Here is an 8,171-nt window from a genome sequence, read left to right as displayed (position 1 = left end):
TTGCTCTCCTGGGCATGTCATCCTCATCTTTGGAATGTTTGTTGTTGTTGTTATTGTTTTAATTTTAGAGAGAGGGAGGAGAGGAGCAGAGGGAGAAAGATAAACAGACTTCCTATGGAGCACAGATCCTGATGTGGGGCTTGACCCCGTGACCCTGACATCATGATCTGAGCCCAAATCAGGAGTCATGCTCAACTGACTGACCACCCAGGCACCCCTCATCCTTGAATTATTCTTTTGTTTGGGTGGAGAACTTCCTGAGAAAGGGAGCATGAGAGGCCCATTATTTGTGATCTCTTTTGTCTGAAAACATTTCTTATTCTACTGTTTCTCCTAATTAATGGTTTGGGTTTATATTTCTAAGCTATAAAAAATTCTCACTTAGAGTTCTAAAGGCCTCACTCCATTATCTCCCAGGTTCCAGTGTTGCTTTTGAGAAGTCTGGTGCCATTCTGATCCCTGATACTCTCAATTGACCTGTTTTTTCTGTCTGGGTCCTTTTAGGGTCTTTTCTGTATCTCTGGTGTTCTGACATTTTGTGGGTAATGAATCTTGAAATAGAAACCTTATTTTCTCTCCCTGGGGATTTTTATAGCATTTTTAAAGCTTTCCTCTCCCTGAACTTAGACATTCTTCTTCTCCTTCCCCTCCCCATTTCTCACATCTGATGCTTTCCTTAAATGGGATCTTGGCTCTCTGATAATATCAAAGAATTATGCTTTGAAGCAATGATTCGCTGGTCAGCATGCTTGGGTGGAGCTTTCAAACAGTGGACTTCCCCGTAGAGGGGAGTTGGTCATGAGCTGGGTCTTCCATTGAGGGTCTGTCTCCATATCATGTCTGTATCTGTAGGTCTTTCCCTTGAGTTTACTCAGCTTCTACAGAAAAGTGTCCTGTAGTCACCATCCTGGGAGGAAAGGGTTGTGCCTGAAGGTTTTCTGAAAGCAGAGTAAGGAAAAGGGGCTGGGATTTTACCTTTCAGCATCTAGATCTCTGTCTGTTCTCCATATTTTCTGTGCTTTATGCCCATCCTCCCCAGTAAGCACCTCAGGTGACCTACAGGAGTGGGTAAGGTGTGGGAACCCACTGCCCCGGGGACTGTGCTCTCACGGCCTCCACCAGCCCTCCCACCGGCAGTTCCACCCTGGCTGTCCCCCAGAGCACCTGTGTAGGAATCAGGCCTTCAGCCTCCCCCATGCTGCCGTGTGACTCACCACTCCTTCCTCTGCTTCCCACCTTCCAAAAATGTGTTCCATCCTTTGTCTGCTGCCATCTCCTCTCCTGTTTCCATAGACCTTGTGGATCTGTAACTCTTTCTACTCCTGTATAGTTGTTTTTAGTAAAGTTTTGGAAGAGAGCAGATGGAGATTCATGAGAGACTCTTCTGCCACATTTACCCAGAAGTTCTTTCAGGTTCATTTTCACTCTGAAGCCCTTGAGGGGAACAATTTACAGCCCCCGTTCTGAAATAACACCTGCTGTCAGTCAACACAGTCACTTTATATTTTATTTGGGGGTTGGTGTTTCTTTATGGGAAGAGGGTTTCAAAGTCCAAACACGCACACTGTTTAATCATATTAGTAAAACACTCTTGACTTTTTGGACAAGATCCAAATGTGGTCCTCTGCTTTTGTCCCAGGACTGGGAGACAAAAAAACATGAGCGGCATTTTGACACTTGGCCCTGGCCCCAGTGCTTACCAGACCTGCTCTGTCTCCCTGGCTTGAGTAAAAGCAAGGAGAATGCTGAAATACCATCTCCTTGGAATTAATCACAAGCCGGACCACTCCTGCTCTCCTGTGTTTACACATTACTGCGATCGTGTCGTCTCTGCTGGTGGATCTCCTTTCATCTGCAGGCCCCACAAAACTCTCTTCAGTTAAAGCTGCACACGTGGCTCTTGAATTAAGAGGGACATTTGAGCAATAATTCCTCCTTCCTTTTATTGGAGGGCTCAAAGTCTTAAGGAGGGATCTCTGTTGTTTCAGTGTGTTCTGCCAGGGCCAGCTGACACTTAAAGTCCAGATAAGCAACGGAGAAAGAGCAGGGCCAGGAGGCCGTTGCAGGGAGAGGTAGCTCTGTAGCTGGAGGATGGGGTGAACAGGAGAATGAATGGATCACGATGCAGAGGGCCCTGAACACCACACTAAGGATTTTGCTTTCCTGCAGGCAGGGTGAGCTACTTGAGGGTCTTTAGCAGGAGAGTGACACAAGATAAACTATGGTTTAGGAAAACTAAACTGAGAGCTGTGATTGGGAGGGTTCAGAACAGAGAGAGCCTGGAGTCTAGGTGGCCAGTTAGACAAAGTAGTTCCTAACCCTGGCTGCAGAGATCACTGGGAGAGCTTTTTAAAAAATCCAGATGCTACGATTCCCAGACCTATACCCCTAGGGCTAATAATACATTATATGTTAATTTTTTTTAAAAATCCAGATTCTGACCTGTACCCTGAGAGATTTGGTTTCAGGGGGTCTGAACCAAGGGAGGGAGGGAATGAAGAATCTGTGTTCTTAAACATTCCCTGGGCATAGCGTTGAACTATTGTGACAAACCAATAAAGGGGACTAGGCCTCAAAGTGGGGAGACAGAGGAGGAAACAGATTAAAGGGAGGCTGCTCCCGGGGCAGGGGGTGGGGTGGGTGGAGAGTCCCACCTGACCCCTGCCTGTTTCAGGGGGAAGGGTTGAGGAAGACCATCAAACTGGGCTTGGAAAGCCAAGTGGAGACTGGTACCTCCCCTACAGCTAGGAGAAGATCAGATTTGGAAGAAGACGGTGCCAGTGGACATTCAAGTGCCAGTAGAGCCTGGGTCTTGAGCATCTGGGCTCCTACTTACGGTCATGGAATGCGTGGAATTGGAAAAAGGAGACTAATGTCCACAACCCACCGCTCACCCGAGTATGTGGGCACCCCAACGGTCCTCTTCTGCAGGTGTCAGGAAGTGCAGCCATTCAGAGATTGGATTCTGGAAGCCAGCAGCCCTGTTGGTGTGACTGTGAGAGCCACAGCCTCTCCTACAGGAAGCCATTGATGCTAGCAGTCTGTCCATTGGCTAACTTGGTATGCTAGTGGGCACTGAGGCTGGCACACACGGAGCACTCTGTGAACAGAAGCTGGGAGTAATCCTAAAATATGTGAGCTCACTTCTCAAGCCAGGGAGTCGTAAAGTCTTTCATTCATTGTCTCTCACTCCTGCCGCTGTTGAACTATAAATTATTTCATTCAGTGTTAGGGGACAAGTCCGTAGGAAGGCATGAAAGCTTTCATTTGGTGCTACCCACTCCAGGTGGTATTCTTTCGGTGTGTTTTTGGTGAGTCCCTTGCCTTTTATTTCTAGGACTCCTCAAGAAATGACAGTCCCTTGGTGCTGCATTTAACTGGAGAGGAGCTCGGAGACGGGAGATAGTAATTATGACACCTGAAATGTCAAGCTCTTCAAAAGTCTGCCATTGCCCTCCCTGGCACCCTGAACAGCTCTGGGCACCTAAACCGTGCAGCCCCCTAAAGCATGCCCTGGGACTCTCAGCCAGGCCTCACCTGGGAAATCTGAGTGACGTTGACACGCAGGCAGCAGAAAGACACAGTGAACTGAAGAGACTGTGCTGAGCTCAGAAGAGGTGAGTTGATGATCTGCTATTTATAGCCACACTAAGAGGCTCTGGCGGCCAGCTCGGCATGAGGCTGCTGGAAATGATGCCTTCGCAGAGCTGAGAGAACAGAATGCAATTGGTGATTCATGGGCAGCAGCCACTTGAAATACAAACATTCCTGTGCCCCAGCCCCACCCACCTTTCAGACACCCTCTTTGGAAGCTTGTTGAACACAGTTGCCAGTCTGTGGCCTCCCTGACTGCATGCGTTTGGACAGAAAGTGAGGATAGTCAGGTTCCACTCCAACCAGGGTCCTGAGAAGGGCAGCAGCACTTCTTAGAGGACACCAAGAGCCTGAGTCCGCCCTTCCCAGAGGCCTTGGCTGGAACCCAGGTCAGGCTAAGTAAGAGCCAAGCCCCGGGGTCTGGAGCCTACCTGTGGGGCTGGGCCCCAGAAAGCATGCAGGTCAGAGAGAAAGAACAGTTCCTGCTCCTGCCCTCTGTCTCCAGGGGCAACACTGGTCATGGAGCAGCTCCCTGATGGTGCTTATTCTACTGCACATGCAAAAATGTGCAATGAGGAAATCCTAGTAGCTTTTTACCTTGTCTCCCCAATTCCATAACCCAGCACCTGTCACCTCAAATACCTGTTGTTTATTTTCCTTTGGTAACGTCTTGGCTTTCAGGCCAAAGTCTGCTTAGAGGCCCCAACTCAACACACCCTATGCAAGGAACGTGCTGGGAGTCTCTTAGCTTCCTGCAACCATGCCTGGGTTGAAAGGACCTAACCAGGAGTACCTGGGTTGGCTCAGTGGGTTAAGCCTGAATTCGGCTCAGGTCATGATCTCAGGGTCCTAGGATCAAGCCCCACATTGGGCTCTCTGCTCAGCAGGAAGCCTGCTTCCCTCTCTGTCTCTGCTTTCCTCTCTGCCTACTTGTGATCTCTGTCTGTCAAATAAATAAAATCTTAAAAAAAAAAAAAAAAAAAAAGACCCAACCAGGACAATGAGGCATAATAAACCTGCCAAGCTCTGGGGACAGATTGTTCGAGCTGAAATTCCATCTCTGTAATTGTTGGTTACTCAATCTGCATCAAATTTCTCTGAGACTCAGTTTCCTCACTGGGAAGATGGGGATAACAGGACTTACCTCACTGGATGGTGAGGAAGCTGAAAAGAAGAAATGTACATAAAGGGGTCATCACAGTGCCTGGCATGTAGAAGGGCTCCACAGGTAGAAACTGCTGCTGCCCCCATGCTGGCTTTTGCTCTGGTGTCTTGGCCCCTATGCTGACACCACTCCTATGGCACTGAGGCTCCTTATGGAGGTGGTCTCAACAGGGACCCTCTACCCATTATGAATACACCCCTCATCAGGCTGCTCAGTGAGATGGAGTTCACCCCTGGGTAAAGTCTGGCCCTTTGTTGCCTGCCCTCCACCCTTGCCTGGGAATGAGATGCTTGTCCCCTGGGGTTGGACCGTGCCTGGGCCTGAATGCCCTACTCCTGCCCTTCTGGGTCCTGGGGTGTTCCCTGGGGGCATTAACTACCACTGTCCAGGGGGAAGACCTCACCTGAGGGTTCCAGGCACTAACCTGAGGTCTGTAGCCAGCAGGTTACCCACCCCACCTACCAGCTGGACACGCATTACAAACTGCTGATTCATGAAGGCTCATGTGGCTTTGGCTGTTTATACATTCTCTCATCTCCAGCTGTCGGCCAAAACATAATTGTAGCTGTCACTTTGGCAGCGAGATGCTGTGATGTGTCCTAATACAACTGCCTCTGCTCCACAGCAGTGAGCTTTTAGGAGGTGGGAGGAATCTGCAGCTGCTCCTGTGGAGAGGGCTGTTCTGGAAAGTGGTTTGTGTGATGTTCACCCAGGTGCAGCCGTGGAGATGGTGGGAACACCAGAGTAAGGCCCTGTGTTAGAACTGGCACTGGCATTTCCGTCTGCAGCTATAGTAATGTGATTCTGGTGACACCAATTAGTAAGAGAGACTGCCATTCAAATGAGGCATTTTGAGCAGCTAGGAGATCTTGGAAACCACCTTGAGACTCATATGCAAGTTGGACTCTAGTGTGCCTGGGGTGAATGAGGGATTAGACAGTGTGGTTCTAGGTGTAGGGAGATGGTGCCAGAGATATAGGTGGGGACAGACTGGGAAGCAAGGGCCTTGAAAGTCAGGCCGTGGAGCTTGGACTTGATCATGCAAGCAATAGGGAGCCATGAAAGGACTTAAGGGAGAAAGTGATGTAGTCAGATGGCGTTGGGAGTCTAAGCATGAACATCTCCAAGCAGTGACAATAACAGTAAGACTCTCCCTCTCTATCACAGTGGTATGCTCCTTGGAAGTCTTCTAGAGCACCTGGACATTAGCCCCTAGATTCAGGAATGTTTGCGACTTCATGCTTGGTGGGTAAGTGTGGGAAAGGCCGCCCTTGTCAATCCAGTTGAATGTGCAGCAAACAAGGGGAGGCGCATGCTTTCCTTTGTCCTTGGTCCTTCTAGGCCAGAGTTTATTAAGGAAGCACTTGTGTGCAGTTGTGATAAATGCAAGGGATTAAGGACACTTATGCCAGAGGTCAGGGGAGCCTCCTGGGCTGAGAGATGGTCCCACTGCCTGTGGGTATTGTCTGCCCTACTGTACATACACACTTAGAAAACAGCAGAGACTTGGGGCGCCTGGGTGGCTCAGTGGGTTAAAGCCTCTGCCTTTGGCTCGGGTCATGATTCCAGGGTCCTGGGATAGAGCTCCACATCGAGCTCCACATTGGGCTCTCTGCTCAGCAGGGAGGCTGCTTCCTCCTCTCTCTCTCTGCCTGCCTCTCTGCCTACTTGTGATCTCTGTCAAGTAAATAAATAAAATCTTAAAAAAAAAAAAAAAAGAAAAGAAAACAGCAGAGACAGATGTCCAAGTTTGATTGATAGTAGAATTCCTAGAAGGAAGCTTGTACTTTTACAGGAGGGGGTACTTAAATCAAAGCCAGTTTATAGGTTGATTTAATGAAGACAGAAAAATAAGAAGCGTGGGGACCATTGACAGTGGGGGAGCCGCCCACTGCAATGGAAGCCAGAGCGTATCTGGACCATCATGTAATTCACAAGGAAAACAGGATTCAGTTGACAGAAATTTTGTGTTCCCTTCTCAGAAGTGCATTGTTGTGCAAGCAGAGGTTTGGCAGTGACTTTCCATTTCAGCTGCAAGCTAGGGAGGGCAGGATGCCTCTCAGGTTGTTAGGGGAGGAAAGGCAGAAGGAAGAAATCCCATTCTGGCATCAGCTTCCAGCAGTGTTCCCTAAGTTGGGCTGCCAAAGGGCAGGAGGAAGGAGATTTGGCAGGTGTGGAACAATGAGGAAGTCTCCTCACACAAGGTGGCTGTGGATATTGTCTGGAGTCCTTCAGCCTATGGGTGGAGCTTGATCTTCATCCCCTTCCCTGAGGGCAGGCAGCATGTCATAACCACCTCTGCCTACCCATGGCTGGCTTGTAGCAATAGGCTGAGATGTAGTTTTGCCCTACTTAGCCGGCTTTTTGCTTTAAAATTTGACACATATTAGGTTTGTAAAAGTTTTCTCATTGTCAGAAAAGTCCAAACAACCATATGTACAGCTTCGCAAATAATTATACAGTGGATGCTATTTTTTATATAAAGAAAAGTACAGAGGAGCGCCCAGGTGGCTTTATCAGTTAGGCCTCTGACTTTGGCTCAGGTCATGGTCTCAGGGTCCGAAGCTTTCTGCTCAGCGGGGAGCCTGCTTCTTCCTCTCCCTCGGCCCCTCCCCCTGCTTGTGCTCAATCTCTCTCTCTCTCTCTCTCTCAAATAAATAAATAATCTTTAAAAAAATAGAAAGTACAGAAAAAGAAAATAAGTGACACTTACACCTTTCCCTGGACAACTTCCACTAAAATTCTATTAACGTGGGGCTGAAACTCAGAACCTTAAGATCAAGAGCCACGTGCTCTACCCACTGAGCCAGCCACGCACCCCTTCACAATACATTTTAATTTTTTTTTAGATTTTATTTGTTTATTTGCGAGAGAGAGCGAGAGCATGTGCATGAGTTGGGGGGGCAGAGGGAGAGAGTGGGAGAAGCAGACTCCCCGCTGAGCAGGGAGCCCAACACAGAGCTGGATCCCAGGACTCCAAATCATGACCCAACCCAAAGGCAGATGCCTAACCGACTGAACTACCCAAGTGCCCATGATACATTTTAAAAGAGGATGCAATCATGCCTCTCCTCAGATATAAAATTAGTATGCATCGAAGATTTATTTAAATTCATCAGTTAATGAGAGAAGCACTAAAATATTACAACCAATTCAAAAGAGAACTCAACTTATCACCATAGATAGTCCAATAAGGAATGCTAAAGTGATTTTAGAAACTGGTCAGTCCCACAAGGCAATAGTCAGTTGTACTCCACCAGGCAGTCTGTATTTCTGTGAAGAGGAAACGCTTGTATTCCTATCAAGCTTCTGCAACTTAACTTCCATCTTTAGAGTTGAGAAGCATCTAGGTGGGTTGGTTACTCAAGATGCCCACTCGTTTTAACTTCTTTCACAGTTGTTCCCTCCACTT

The sequence above is a fragment of the Mustela putorius genome, unplaced genomic scaffold, assembly GCF_011764305.1.
Source record: "Mustela putorius furo isolate JIRA1106 unplaced genomic scaffold, ASM1176430v1.1 tig00000145_pilon_pilon_pilon, whole genome shotgun sequence".
Taxonomy (NCBI): domain Eukaryota; kingdom Metazoa; phylum Chordata; class Mammalia; order Carnivora; family Mustelidae; genus Mustela; species Mustela putorius.
Note: the sequence above shows the minus strand (reverse complement) of the source record.